The sequence below is a fragment of the Lissotriton vulgaris genome, chromosome 7, assembly GCF_964263255.1.
Source record: "Lissotriton vulgaris chromosome 7, aLisVul1.2, whole genome shotgun sequence".
NCBI lineage: Eukaryota > Metazoa > Chordata > Amphibia > Caudata > Salamandridae > Lissotriton > Lissotriton vulgaris.
The window spans coordinates 1733210677-1733223610 of NC_141695.1; the positions used below are offsets into that span (position 1 = coordinate 1733210677).

The window sequence follows — 12934 nt, forward strand, 5'->3', positions numbered from 1 at the left end:
GCTAATTCATTTAATACTCTGATAATTATTTCTTTATTCACAACTGAAGATTACTCATCTTGGTGCCTTACATTCGCTCTGCTTGAAAGGTTGTTTGTCTGCAGATTTAAATATTCCCCGAAATTTGAATTTAGAAGCGAATGTGGAGAAGTGTGGTTCAATGGTTAGAGCGTCAGACCTTGATGCAGAGGTCTAGCCTGAGACCAGGGTTCAAGTCCCACCTCGGCAGGTCTTGACCTAAATTTCCTTGTGCCTATTCTAATTCATGGTATTTAACAACAAGGGGTGGTGATGGACAGAGTTTCTGAATTAAGCAGAATACTCTCATCCAGTCAAGAGATCAGGGCTTGATCCATCACTGTTTTTTAGCTCACTGCACCATCCCAGCTCAGAACCTGGCTATATGCAAATTAGTCTGTTCCTGTCCCAGTGCATGATGGGAACAGGGCAAACCAAACTACCAAGCCAATTATTACACTGGGAAGGAAACAAGCTTCCGGGGACCGGTTTCTGGCATTTCAGCCGTCGTCGGGCCGGCTTGCTTGAATCCTGATGGTGCAATGAGCAAGGGACTCACATCTGAGTGTACCCTTCCATGCTTAGGGTGGACAAAATATTTAACAACAAGGGGTGGTGATGGACAGAGTTTCTGAATTAAGCAGAATACTCTCACCCAGTCAAGAGATCAGGGCTAGATCCAACACCGTTTTTTAGCTCACTGCACCATCCCAGCTCAAAACCTGGCTATATGCAAATTAGTCTGTTCCTGTCCCAGTGCATGATGGGAACAGGGCAAACCAAACTACCAAGACAATTCTTACACTGGGAAGGAAACAAGCTTCCGGGGACCGGTTTCTGGCATTTCAGCCGTCGTCGGCCCGGCTTGCTTGAATCCTGATGGTGCAATGAGCAAGGGACTCACATCTGAAGAATTGGCTTGTTAGTTTAGTCTGCCCTGTTCCCATGATGCACTGGGCCAGGGACAGACTGATTTCCATATAGCCAGGTTCTGAGCTGGGATGGTGCAGTGAGATAAATAACGGTGATGGATCAAGCCCTGATCTTTGGACTGGGTAAGAGTGGTCTGCTTAATTCAGACACTCTGTTCATCACCACCCCCTTTTCTGTATCGTTTTTGGCCACTATAGGTGTGGCAGGGTATACTCAGACATGAGTCCCTTTCTCACTGCACCATCAGGATTCAAGCAAGCTGGGCCGAAGAAGGCTGAAATGCCAGAAACCGGTCACCGATAGCTTGTCTCCTTTCTGGTGAAGAATTGGCTTGGTAGTTTAGTCTGCCCTGTTCCCATGATGCACTGGGCCAGGGACAGACTGATTTGCATATAGCCAGGTTCTGAGCTGGGATGGTGCAGTGAGATAAATAACGGTGATGGATCAAGCCCTGATCTTTGGACTGGGTAAGAGTGGTCTGCTTAATTCAGACACTCTGTTCATCACCACCCCCTTTTCTGTATCGTTTTTGGCCACTATAGGTGTGGCAGGGTATACTCAGACATGAGTCCCTTTCTCACTTTACCATCAGGATTCAAGCAAGCTGGGCCGAAGAAGGCTGAAATGCCAGAAACCGGTCCCCGGTAGCTTGTCTCCTTTCTGGTGAAGAATTGGCTTGGTAGTTTAGTCTGCCCTGTTCCCATGATGCACTGGGCCAGGGACAGACTGATTTGCATATAGCCAGGTTCTGAGCTGGGATGGTGCAGTGAGATAAATAACGGTGATGGATCAAGCCCTGATCTTTGGACTGGGTAAGAGTGGTCTGCTTAATTCAGACACTCTGTTCATCACCACCCCCTTTTCTGTATCGTTTTTGGCCACTATAGGTGTGGCAGGGTATACTCAGACATGAGTCCCTTTCTCACTGCACCATCAGGATTCAAGCAAGCTGGGCCGAAGAAGGCTGAAATGCCAGAAACCGGTCCCCGGTAGCTTGTCTCCTTTCTGGTGAAGAATTGGCTTGGTAGTTTAGTCTGCCCTGTTCCCATGATGCACTGGGCCAGGGACAGACTGATTTGCATATAGCCAGGTTCTGAGCTGGGATGGTGCAGTGAGATAAATAACGGTGATGGATCAAGCCCTGATCTTTGGACTGGGTAAGAGTGGTCTGCTTAATTCAGACACTCTGTTCATCACCACCCCCTTTTCTGTATTATTCTAATTCATGGGCCCACTCTGCAACTCTGGGCAATAGCTTGCTCAATCTCCACAACAGCCCCAACAATGCTAGGATGCCTGGTGGCTTCACCTAGGGGGTTCCCATGAGTGGGCACTTCACAGGGAAAAGCCAGGAAGGGTTCCACAGCGGTATGCGTACAAGCGCCGAGATGCCTCATTGGTGATTTGTGCGCTATACACGTACTACTATATTTACAATGTCTACTAACAAGAGAGAGTGGAAACAAACCTTCTCATTCACTTTTATTTGCTGATGTATTAAAACAACCATGCAATATGTCTGGGAAAAACTCCACTGCATCAACTTCTAATAAGGCGCATAATACTTCCTCGGCGGTCTCCAATGCTGCCATGGATCGTCTTTTCCAAGAAATTTCAACAATCAGCTGTCAGCTAACAGACATGGATATAAACATTTCATCTCTTACCTCAGAAACTAAATCAATCCGAGCTGACATATTACTATTCCATGCTAAAACAGAGGGTCTTGATCAACGTTTGACAATTGTTGAAAATAACATCCCTTCAACGCAGTCTAGAGATGAAGAACTTCTTTTTCTGCATAGTAAGTTAGTGGATTTAGAAGACCGCAGCAGAAGAGACAATATTCGGTTTTTTGGATTTCCAGAAAAAATTGAAGGCCAGAATATTAGAGCCTATTTGTGTGATGTACTCCCTAAATTAGTTGGCATTCAGTTCAATCCACCGCTTGAGATCCAGCGAGCACATCGATTAGGTCCTCCTCGGCACGGTAAAGACACACGTCCAAGACCCCTTATTGCTTGTTTCCTAAGGTATGAGCAAGTTCGACAACTACTGATAGCTGCACGTGCTCAAGGTTCCTACTCTTATGACTGTTATGAAATACGATTGGCAGCTGATTTTTCCCGTGACACCAATGAAAGAAGGAAAGCGTTTCTCTCCATGAGATCTCAATTGAGGAAATTGGACATTAAGTATGGTTTCTTTGATCCAGCATGCTTTCGAGTCTCTAGGAATGGGGACACCAGAGACTTCTACAATCCAGATGACTTACAACGTTTTTTGGTTGGCATGACATCTCAAGACATGGACACACAGTCTGCTCCTACCCCTCCTCCTTCTCGGAATCCTCAAGTTCTTCCCACATCTGTGGATGACGTGCGTCACAATCTACATGGATCTCGTCACAGAGGCAGGGAATTTGAACGGTCTATTCGCAGTCAAGATGATAAATCTTCCACCTTAAGTACTGTCTCCACCTTAACTCAGGAACAACGTCGAGATAAGTCCCATTCTCCTCTAAAGTCTGCCTCTAATGAGGAATAATTTTTATGTCATGGCTCCTGTATAACTTATTAAGCCATAGGTTGCAGCTACTTTTGCTTATGTCTCTCTAATTGACAGATATAAATGAACTCTGTGCTGTATTACTGGTTAAATTAGCTTGTCCTCTTGGAATGTTCTATTTATCTTCCTGTATTCATGAATATATAGTCACAACTCTGTAGCATTTTACATATATTAGTCATCAAAATGTCTCAGTATTAACTTTTCATGCTTATCTTTTATTAGGGCTATTATTTATGTTATGGATTTTGATTATTCACTACTATTATATTTCTTGATGATGTCCTTTATAGGTTAATAGTGCATGATTTAGCTATCACATGCAATATAGTTATTTCATCTATGATGTTGACTATTTGACCTATTCTTAGATATTTATATATTTCAAATCCTATATCTTTATCAATATTCAGTTTACTATGACTTAAATCTTCTAATATAATTTCAAAATGTTATGTTATGAATGTCATGCTCTCTTAATATGCTATCCTTTAAAGGGCCGATTTTATATCCCTTCATTTTCCTTACCAGCTGAGTTCATATTTTTTATTTGTACTTCATTTTCTTCTCTCAGGTTTTTATTTTCTAGCTTTACATATCAATGTTATTGGCCATTTTAAATTGCCTTTTTTCTCTCTTTAAATGTTCTAGCCCTGGATTTTCCTTATTAATGGAGTCCCGGCCCTGAGCTGTGCTCTAGTGCACCCAGACCCGCAGTTAAAAGTCTATTGTTATTCTATTATACTCTTTCTATTATTCTTTTGTAGTCTATAAATCTTCTTTATTTGCTTTCTATACTTTATCTTTATTTATCTTTCTTATTGGTGGGCTTTTTTCTTTCCTCTTCTATACCCATTTCCATCACATCTTTTTGCAAGTCTCTAATTTATTTTATTTTTTTCTACCATGGTCCTTGTTCATGATTTATGTGCTATATACTGGAATGTCAATGGATTAACACACTATATCAAACGGAAGAAGGTTCTTTCCTATTTACAATCTAAAAAGGTGGATGTGGCTCTTCTTCAAGAGACTCATCTTAATACACTTGAGTCTGAAAAACTTAGTAGAGATTGGGTTAAAGTTATCCACAGTAGTATCAGCAATGGGACTTCTTCAGAAGCAGATCCTACTCGAAATAGTGGGGTGGCAATCCTTATCAGAAAAACATTACCAGTTCGATTACTTAAAACATGGGAAGACTCACAAGGCAGATATGTTTTTGCAAAAATGTGCATTGCTGATATTCATATATGTGTGGGTTCAGTTTATGCTCCTACTGGTGCTAAAAAAGATTTCTTTCTACGTTTGAATCATTTGCTGTTGGAGATTGATGCCTCGCACTACATCATCGGAGGCGATTGGAACCTGGTGAGAGATCCAGTTTTGAACAAAACTGGACCTCTTGATACGAATAATGCAGTGGACAGAGCCCTTATAAATGATATAATTGCTGACAACGGCCTTATAGATCATTGGCGCTTATCACACCCAACTGATGTTGAATATACATTCACATCTCCCTCCCACAGCACCTTATCGAGATTGGATTACTTTTTAATTTCTCAGAGGGTCCAATCGACCCAAGATTCTTGTATTTTGGAGGCATCCATCTCTGATCATTCTCCGGTCCTCTTGTGTCTACAGACTGGGACACCCAAACCAGGTCTTAAACCCTGGAGAATGAACATCCAACGTCATAAAACACCCCTTGGTAATAAACAATTGCAAGAACATCTTCATGATTATCTCTCATTTAATCAAAATTCTGTGGATTCTCACAGGGTCATATGGGCTGCTGCTAAATCTGATATTCGTGATAGACTTATGCGAGATGCAGCCCAGTTCAACAAACAAAATATTGCTAAACAAACTCAATTGGAACAGGACATTACCAATTTCACACATTTATATACTAAATGCCCTACTTTACCAAATCGAAAATTACTGTAACAATCATGCATGGCATTAAATTCTCTTTTCACCTCGAGGCGGAATTGCCTCACAAAAAATGAAAGGGAAGCATTATGAACAGGGTGAAAAAGCGGGTAGACTTCTAGCAGCACAATTGAAGCAAAGAGAGGTTGCTATGGCTATCCCTGCTTTACAATCCTCTAAGGGTTCCATGTTAACATGTCCTCAGGATTTGCCACATATTATAAATCTTTATACACTCAAGATGCCCATATAGATCAGGGTAAAATGTTGTCTTTTTTTAAATGAATTAGAATTACCATCTCTTTCTGATGAAGATAGATCCATACTGGATGAAGACATTAGTAAAGAAGAGATTTCTCACGCTATCCTTAAACTTCCAGCAACTTAAGCACCAGGAGAGGATGGTTTTCCAGCAGAATTTTATCGCTGGTCCGGAGATAAAATTATAGACTGTTTGCATGCAGCATTTCAAGAAGCTGAACATACTTCCACCTTAGGTTATATATATAATAAAGCAGTAATAGCAGTTTTACCAAAACCAGGAAAAGATCCGCTTCTTTGTAGCAGTTATTGTCCCATTTCACTTCTTAATTGTGACATTAAAATTTTAACTAGTATTCTTGCTTCTCGTCTGCGCAGGGTCATTCCCTCTCTCATTCATAATACTCAGGTGGGCTTTGTACCTGGTCGATATTCAAGAAATCATTTACGCTCCCTAGCTCACCCTCTGCATACTGCTAAATCTTTACAGGATGATGCTTTGGCAGTGGGATTATTTATTCCTAATCTTAGAAAAATTTGGTTTGGGAGAACAATTTATAAGAAAGATTAAATTGTTATATGAACAACCCACTGCACTGGTCAATTGTGGAGGATTTACTTCTGATACTTTTACTATACAGCGAGGCACCCGCCAGGGATGTCCCCTCTCCCCGCTTTTATTTTTATTAGCCATTGAACCTTTAGCGGCCGCTATTCGGCAATCTTCCAATGTGGTTGGTATTTCCTTACCGGTGGGTGAATCTAAACTTTATCTATATGCGGATGATATACTGCTCACTATTACTGATTTAAACAGATCTTTACCATCATTACTTCAAATTATAGAGGAATTTTCTTCTTTTTCTGGGTATAAAATAAATTGGGATAAGAGTGAAGCCCTTCCCATCTCAAATGGTAACTCAAGGGATGTGATACAGGGATATCCATTTCATTGGCAACCTTCTCGGTTAAAATATTTAGGTATCTTGGTAAATAAGGGATTGGACGCCATGGTATCAGATAATTTAGGACCTTTAATCATTCAGATGCAACGAGATTTTGATAAAGGAAAGCGCTGGGTCTGTCTTTATGGGGTAGAGTTCAAACGGTGAAGATGGTTACGTTACCGCGCTTTCTTTATATTCTTGGTATGCTTCCTCTTCATGTTCCCTTATCCACATTGCGCCCTATAGATTCCAAAATTAAATCTTTCATATGGGGTTCTATTAAACCTCGTCTGGCTATACATAAATTAAATGCTCATCATTCCTATGGTGGTCTCAGTGTTCCCTCCATTGAACATTATACCATTGCCTTGCATTTATCTCAGCTCTCATACATGCTCCAAGATAATTTAAATACACCACATTGGGTCCATGTTGAGCATCATCTTCTCTCTGCAACAAATGGTCTTGCAGTTTTATATGGATCTGGTTCAAGCCGCATAGATCTTCGCAACCCCCTATTGTCTGCAATGCGCAAAATATGTCAAAGAGCGCATCGTATCTTGGGCATTAGTTCTCGATTACATGTAAAGGCTCCTATATGGAACAACTCCAGAATTCACATTAAAGGTAGAAGCTTTCTATGGTCTCAATGGAAATCGGCAGGCATTCTCACACTAGCCCAAATTCTCCATGATGGGGATCTTAAACCTCTATCACAGTTAATGGATGAATTCAACTTACCCCCGCTGCAGCATGCCAAATACGATCAACTTAGACAATCTCTTCTCAAAGCTTTTAGTTCCACACCTTGGTCATTATCTATATCACCAATTGTGTTTTATTTACAAATGTGGGGCAAACAGAAATGTGTCATTTCAGGTCTCTACAAAACAATTACATCTCAATTATTTTCACATCCATTATCCTGCGATCTCCGTCATAAATGGCAAAGAAGTTTACAGACTTCTTTTTCAGATATGGAATGAATGAATATACTAGATGGTTTGGATAAGGGAGCTCGAGAAGCTCGTTTAAAGTTTTGCTTTTTTAAAATTCTACATGACTGGCATTGGTCTCCGGTTAGATTACATAAGGCAGGCTTGTTACCGCATTCCAATTGTTGGAGATGTAGTGCTTCTGGATGTGATATTGTTCATATTCTTTGCAAGTGTCCATTGGTTAAAGATTATTGGTCTTACATAGGTCAGACCTTACATAAGTCTATCTCACTGCATTTACCCCTTTACACATCTAATATTATTTTACATGATTTCAGAAATGTTCCCACTCTCTCTAAACCATAATCTTGTTTCCTACATACCGCGCTTGCAACAGCTAAAATCTGTATATTAAGACAATGGAAATCTTCCACTCCACCATCTAAGAGTCCTGGTTATCTGCTATGATTCAAAATGCTTTGCATGAAAGGATTATATATAATATTCAAGATCAACTAGAGTTATTTTCACAGATATGGAATCCTTTTCTACTTTCTTAATATGTTTGTATTTGTTATCATTTAGTTTTTAACACTTTATTGTATATGCTTTTTCAATCTTTCCTTTATATATTGTTATATATATTTATTGTTCTAGGTAGCATAATATTAAATATTGTTCTATATATGGATTTACTTTTTAATTTATATCATATGATCCTAACCCTTATTACTTGTATTTGAGTTTTATTGTTTTTTTTAATGATTCTGAAATGCTAATAAAAAATTTCAACACAAAAAAAGAATCGGTATTTACCGAATCGGTATTTACCAATTCGGTAATTGCCATTCATTCCTATGGGCCTGGAGGCCCATAGGAATGAATGTCAATTACTGAATCTGTAAATACTGATTCGGTAAAAGGGGGAAAACATTGAAGGGTGGCAGGGTGTCACTTTGACACCCTGTTGCACCCCTCAATTGTGTATGGGTGCACATTTTGCAGACATACATGCCCTAAGGGCATGTATGTCTGCAACATGGCACTGAAGCAATTTGCATAACATTGTTTTTTGGGGTGTTTTCGTTATTTACCACCAACTTGTAGTTGGTGGTGAATAAGGAATCCTAACATGGGAAAAGGACTCATTTAAAGTGCTCCCTACATTAGGAATTCGGTAATTTACCGAATCGGTATTTAAGAAATCGGTAAGTTACTGATTCCTTAAATTACCGATTCAGTAAATTACTGAATCGTTAATTTCGACCCCTACATCAGAAAAGCCTAATACCGGTCGGTAACGGCCAAAATTCGTTAATTTCGTCCGTTACTGACCGGTAATAGCCTTCCTACATCTGGCCCCATATTCCTTCTCTTAGACAGTCACTGTTGCTTGGAAGCTTTAGTCATTGAGATTGTGCTCTTCAAACTATCCTCTCTAAGACATGTCTTTGTAATTGTTGTGGGCAGAGAATGTCTCCAATGCAAAAGAAAAGAAGAGACACATGCACACCAGAACTGCTCATAACTGAGGTTTATTTAGTCATAAGACATAACAAAATAACATACAGGAAATCCAACCCTAATCATTGACCTCCTTTGCCTATTGTAGTAAAGCAAAACCAAAAATGAATACCAAATTATTACATTAGTATTCTTTAGCTATCTTCACCATAGTAGTAGGATGTTTACAAATCGGTGATTTGTGTTCATTGACTAGATTTAAAATAAGACCCACATAGACCCACTTCATATACCAGCTTAGGATGCAGTATAATGAAAGTAAATATTAAAAACTAAACAGAAAAGGAAATTCAAATTCAGTGCTGGTAGTAGACCTGCACACAAATATATCTGAATTAATGTATATTGCTGCACAATAATGATGTAAATGAAGCTTGCACCCTCAATTCACCTATTGAAACCTTGAACACAAACATGTGTTTTGGGATTATATGTTCAGCTTCATTTAGTACATGTGTTTACCATTACAACCATAAATATTTGAAATAAGTGAATGTGTTTTTTAGTTTTTTAACGTCTGCCCATGCAGTGTCCTAGAACCAAACAGTGACTGCTCTGGTGAATTAACCACTGCCAATTCTTCAAGGTGTACAACATTGTCAGACATCTGCACTGACCCATTAGTTATGAAAGCGTGGCACAGGGCAGTGGGTCAATAGTTATCATAAAAGTGGCCCTACAAATGTCTACAGGTGCAGCAATGATAGCCTGCGTCTAGTCGGTGAATGATTTAGTTTGATTTCTGCAGGAGTCCATACTGAGATATTTGGAGGAGAGACACCTAACTTGCTATTCACAATATGGTAATCTACTGTGTTCTGGAGAAAACAGGTATTGCTGCAGCTTGACACCCAATGGGAAGATAAAAGTTTGCCATTTGCAAGAAGCAGACAACAACAAAAAACAGGAACTGGTGTAGTACTCAACCTCAAGGCCAGGCTTGGGGCAGCAGTGGTGGAAGCATTGTTGTCTGCAGACAGATACTATTAAACCATTGGCAGGAAGTGACCTGTCTCAATAGGACATTTCCTACAGATATGAAAGGAGCAGCAGACCTAAACATTGCCAATCACACTACAGCTTTTGTTGTAGTTATGCAGGCTACACTCACTCCTTGGTCTCCTTGGTGCCTCTGTGACATCCTGGGGTCTGTCAGATTATGGATCTGGTTCTGCACTTTGGGGAAACATGATGAGCACTAAGTAGGAATAACTGCAAGTATCAAGTGCAAATATGGCATTGGTTGTCATTAAGGTGCGGTTTTATAATTGGTCATTCCACTAAAGGAGGCACACCTTTGATGGCTTGGAATAGGGGTTGGGTGCATAACAACTGTCTCCTGCCTAAGGGTGATTTTTGAATCAATGTCTGGGGACATGGCAACTATAAATCCCTCTCAGGGATCTCAGTTTATAGGAAAATAAAGTCACCCAAAAAAGAGCAAACCAATGGCAAGGCATGTGCGCTAAGGAGAACGCTCCATCCTTCTGTTCACCATCAAGCTGATCGAGTGCTCTGATATCTGAAGCGGCAGGATACCCGTAGGGTGGCAGTAGCGCTATACAAGCATAGATACAATACAATACAATACAATATAGTGTGGATCCCATTGAGATTAACCTATGGGAATGCTCTGCACATCAATGTAGGATTCTGTGCCAGATTGACATCGGTATGTTCCAATTTCGGTCCGAGTTGTACCGCCCTAGATGATTTTCAGCTCCACTGGCACTGAGATTGTGACCTCCCTGGACATGAAATGAACAGTCACATTCGACCGTGGTGGAGCCTTCACTTTTGTTTCCAACTTTGACTTTTTCCTCGTGGTGGATGAGTCAGTCTGCCCTTTCGTCACTGTGAAGGTGTTGGACAGCTCTGTATTAATATCGACCACTCCTTTCAAGGTAAATGAGGCACCCACCGTGAGTGTTGTCGCATTGCTGAATTCAAAGCTATGGGAGACACATTTTTCGAACTCTCTGGAAGTGGAAGCAGTGAACTCCTGCTCTATGTTTGTTTGATTTTTGTAATAAAAGGGCTCTATCTCAGAGTTCCTTTCACTCTCTACCTTTTTCTGGTCCCACAGAATCGTGGCTGTCACAGAGGACTTTCCAGCGCGCAGAGGATACACATGGGAGACTTGATCATTGAAACCAATAGAACCGTAATTCGCCAAATATTCACCAGCCCTGGCTACAATGCACCTCCCACCTCTATTTATATGCTCGTACAGAGCCCAGGCTCCTCTCTGGACTCTGTGGGAGGATATATTATCATGCATGCCTCCAAACGCGAGATTGGACTCCTGAGTCAGCACTAACGCCCTACCCAATGCATTGGGATGCTCATAGACTGTGATCATTGGATTGCTCAGGTCATCAGTGATCAGCCTAAGAGAAGATACTGCGTCATTCATGGTACTCCCTGGGTGATCTCCCTCCTCTAGGACTACACATAGTCCCTGATAGTGAATATACTGGTAAAGTACCCAGGGCTGGCCGACGATTTTCACAGATGTGATGCAGTCGTTGAAGTTTTCATATGCCAGATTTGGAACATCTGAAGTAAATGTCTTAGAGAGTCCTCGGAAGTAGGCATCTTCATAGACAGTGATTGTGTTCATGGTCGTAAGCTTTAGAATCTCAAACAAGTTCTCTTATTTGACCCTGTAATTAGAAACAAAAGAAACAGTGGAGAAACGTCAAGTAGGGTTTTGCACAAATTCACAGCACTGATTCATCTACACTCTATGTAAGAAAAAAACCAATAAAAATATATTTTAAAAAAAATTCAGCTTTTATCACCAAAAATGTTACATTCTGAGCCTGTGTTTGGAAAATAGTTTTCCAGACTAAGAGCTTTGTTTACCAATAGTTTAGAGGTACCACAGATAAAGCAGTTTGCTCCGGCACCATTTTAGGGTGTATTAATCGTGTAAATAGCCCATACATAATGGTGTGAGTAAATCAACTGATGAACCAGAAACCTTGCCTGTTACACTTTAACAGCAACGATGTTGACAATTAATAATGATAGAAAAACAATAGAGGTCAATATCAATTTCCTCTGCAGTAAATGTACTTTTACAAGTTACAAAAAATAAAATAAGCACGGGGTAACGGACCTATTTTCACAAATGTATATAGTGCACTGTTGGGGGGAGATGCTGCGAACGGCTTTTTAAATACAATTGATTTCAGCTACTTTAAGCATACAAGATTCAAGACTTTGATGGCAGCGTATAAGGTGTGGATGGCAGTCTCAAAAAAATTAGGGTTGGGAAGATACAATAGGTATACACGTCTATATACAAATCAGTCACTTCCTGGGGATATTTTTAGGGATTCAGTTATGAGAGAATGGGAGGAACAGGGTATTAAGAAAATAGGAGACCTGTGTGATCAGGAAGGTATCCTCCAGTTTCAGGAGTTACAAACAAAGCATAAGTTATCCGGTAGGAGTTTTTTCAAGTATTTACAGCTGAAAAGCTCCTTTATGAACAAACAGGGAGGCACACTTGGGTTTGGGCAATGCCAGATAATGGAATACATAGAGCGCAGCCAGCATTGTACGATTCAGCAGCTGTATGCAGAACTATATTCACTTGAAAAAGACGATAGGGAAAAATTTGCTATAAAATGGGGGGAGGAAAATAGGCTCCTCGCAAGAGAATTTTCAAGATTCCTTAGATCTAGGATGCACTGTGTTATGCTCAGCAACGCTACAAGCATAGCATAACAAAACACTGTTCTCGTTATATCATACTCCTGCTAGTATAGCACAATGGGGCGGCGCCTTGGGAATAAT

The 12934-nt window shown here is 40.4% G+C and overlaps 1 pseudogene; it reads right to left on the minus strand.

Moving 5' to 3' along the window:
• Positions 1 to 10742: 10742 nt before the first annotated feature.
• Positions 10743 to 11750, minus strand: LOC147706493 (epidermal differentiation-specific protein pseudogene; annotated as a pseudogene).
• Positions 11751 to 12934: the final 1184 nt, after the last annotated feature.